Source organism: Melozone crissalis, unplaced genomic scaffold, assembly GCF_028551555.1.
Source record: "Melozone crissalis strain CALT ecotype California unplaced genomic scaffold, PUWL_Pcris_2 ptg000014l_1, whole genome shotgun sequence".
NCBI classification, from domain to species: domain Eukaryota; kingdom Metazoa; phylum Chordata; class Aves; order Passeriformes; family Passerellidae; genus Melozone; species Melozone crissalis.
The window spans coordinates 8773304-8776458 of NW_026535792.1; positions in this window are offsets into that span (position 1 = coordinate 8773304).

Genomic DNA, 3155 nt, shown 5'->3' on the forward strand with positions numbered 1-3155 from the left:
TCTTCCTAGCTGGAAAAACAAAAGAACTATTCTGGATGCCAGGAACGCCCTTCAGAGCTTTGATGCTCACAGAACTGCAAACACACCCACATCACCACATTTTTTGACATGCCACAAGATATTTTCAGTTATATAATTCAAAAGCAGGAATATGTTAGTTAAAATGTCCTTCCTTGGCTGTAGTTATTTTCCTTTGCATCTCAGCCAGTGGCACAGCACTGGAGGCAGGTTCTGCTGCCTCAGCTCATGAGGATAAGTGCCCCTCTACCACAGTCCACCAGCTCCTTGCTTATTCCAGCTTTGTGTATAAATGTATCTCATGTTGCAGATAAACACTCTCCCAAAAGACAGGTTTTGACACAGTAATGGCCTGAATTCCCCAGAATACATAAGCTAGATCTTCAAAATCTGCAGGAGAGAAACACAAACTCCTGTACTACCATTCCTGCCTCATTGTTTTCCCTGAGATTTTAGATGTCCTACTTTTCATCTAAAGGAACCACAGTGGAGAGATTAACATCATTTATAGTTCCTAGATATGACTATTTCACAAATAAAGCAGTATTCTTCAATGCCATGGTGTTACAGCACTACCAAACCCATTAAAACACTAACATTGCTGATTTACATGGATTTAATTGGCTGGTGCATGTTAATGTGTCAACAAGGCAGACAAATTTTGTTCCCCTTTGTTAGAAGAAAGCTGAGAGTCTAAAAAAAAACAAAGGGACAATTTAAGGCTGACATTTATACAGCTCTAATAGTGCCAGTGCTGGAGGCACACACATCATGAGAAGTTACTACCAAACACTAAAAGCACAATGAGCAGCAAGAGACTTATGAATTCTGAGCCCATCTGACAGAAGGATACAGGGAAAATGGAAAGCAGGCTTCAAGGGCTCAGCCCTGAAGCTGGCAATATCCTCTGTTGTCCATGGTCCCTGCAACAGCCTCTGAAGAATTCAAGTGTTAACTCAGATCACAAAGAGGGTTTTGGTTTTGCTTTTCGACTCAGCCAGCAGTTCAGCAACCAGAACACCCAGCTGCCCATTTCAATCTGCTCTATTGAATCCAGAAACCTGCTTGGGTTTGTTTTAGTCTGAGTGAATACTACAGGGGTTATAGATTTGATTTCAATTGCCATTAACAGGATGTAAAACAGGACATTAGCCTTTTACTGCAAAACTTTCAGCTCTCTGTGTGTAATAGGAAGACTCACATTTGATCCACAGGATCATTTTGCATTTTCAAACACTTACCCGGAAGGAGCTGGGCTGGTGAACTCTGCTTACTGACAATTCAAGGAAACAGTAGGCTTTATCCTTTCCCATATGCTCCATTCCCATAGAGGTAGAGTTTAAATTTTACCCATCATTCCAGCACTGCAGTTCAACTCAGGACCTTTTCAAAATCTCCCTGCTTGGGAGATTCAGAACATTGCTGACCTCAATTTCAAGGTAAAAAATTAAGATAGGGACAAATTTTCCAGTCATCTTTGTAAGAAAAAGAGAATATTATCCCTCCACATCCTTAAGCACAGAAAACCAAGGTGGGGAAAAAGCATTTGGAAACACTGACCAAGACATCTTGTGTATTTTTAAGTGAAGTAGTTATCAGTAGTGCTGAAAACATTCACAGACCCCAGTGATAAGTAATGGTGCTGAAGAGCATCCAGGTTTGTGTGAAAACACTGAAGCTCCTCATAGCTAGAGTACCTTGACTTGTAGAGCTGAAAGAACTGAGATCAAAAGTTAGACTTCACTTAGACTTCAAAGGCAGACATTTAATTCTCAAATTGCAATCTCAGTTCACCTGTTTAGTCCCCAGATAGGCAGCTGGACATAAGAGCAGTTATGGGATTTCCAGGGTGACAGTGCCAAAGCCATCGTTTTCACTTACTGAGAATAAAATTGATCTACTGAGCTCTGGTAAATCATTCTCTCCCGCTAAGTTTGTTTGGACAGCCTAATTTCATACGGTAGGTTCTGCTCTTCAATTTCAGCATGCTCATAACTCTTGCTGACATTTATCACACTTGGATCAAGGGGAATGCTCCCACTGTAGTTCAATTTTCTTTGTGAATTCACATCCCACATAAAAAAAAAAAAAATCCATTTAAAAAAGCTCCTCCTGTGCAGTTAACTGATCTTACAGCATCATGAGATGACTAGTTTTATTCTTGGATGAGTTTCATGACTATTAAAATATACATTTCTCTGACAGTACAACTCAAAAGAAAATATATCGAAATCAGGAAATTTTCAGGAGTGTTTTAGAGACCAATGCTAAGACAGAGGCTAAGGAAGAAAACCAAAGGAAGAAAAGGGGGCTGAAAACAAAGAGAAACAGCCCCATGCCAAGCCAAACACTCATGGAGGGGCAGAACAAGCATTAAAGCTTTCACAGCCAGCTCAGCTGATGCCCTGGCTTGCAGCCCTGCCTGGCTCACTGTCCCTGGGACTTGCAGCTCTCAACTTTCAGGTGGCAAAAAAGCAATTGGACACCATCAGAAAACTGATTTTTCAAGAATAATACATAATCTGCAGCTTCTTCTGCTATGAGGAAATCAGTATTTTCTTTTTCTAATGATGAAATGAGTATTTTCTTTGCCAGCAGCCTGACATGCATCCCACAGACGTGTGCATTTCACCAGAGACCTTTTTGAAAGCCCTGTAACCAAATTATTTTCCAGACTTACGTGAGTCGCTACAAGCCAGACCTAGGAGTCAGTGAAAATGAAGAAGATAATTTTAGATTATTCAATAAATAGATTAAAAAAAAAAAGAAGAAGAAATTTCTCATTTTAGAAGAAGAGAGGAAAAAAATCCAGGAACTGACAATGGCAGAAAGTAACTGAATAGCCAGAACTTTCCAGAGTGGTGATATTTGGGACAACCTTGCTAGTCAAGAGCCTGGAAGAGGTGGGATGTATCTGGAGCAGACATCCATAAAAATCTATTTTTGGTTTCCTTGGGTTTTGTAACATCCCTTCAATTTCCTAGGCTAGAATCCCACCCTAATTTTAAAGGGTTTGGCATTGGAATAGTAAAATTAGTTCACCTACATTTATTGGCTAACATCTTTACAAAGGAAATGTTCATAAAAAATGGACAAGGAAATTCAGATGAGCTTAATTCACTGCATAAGGAATGTAA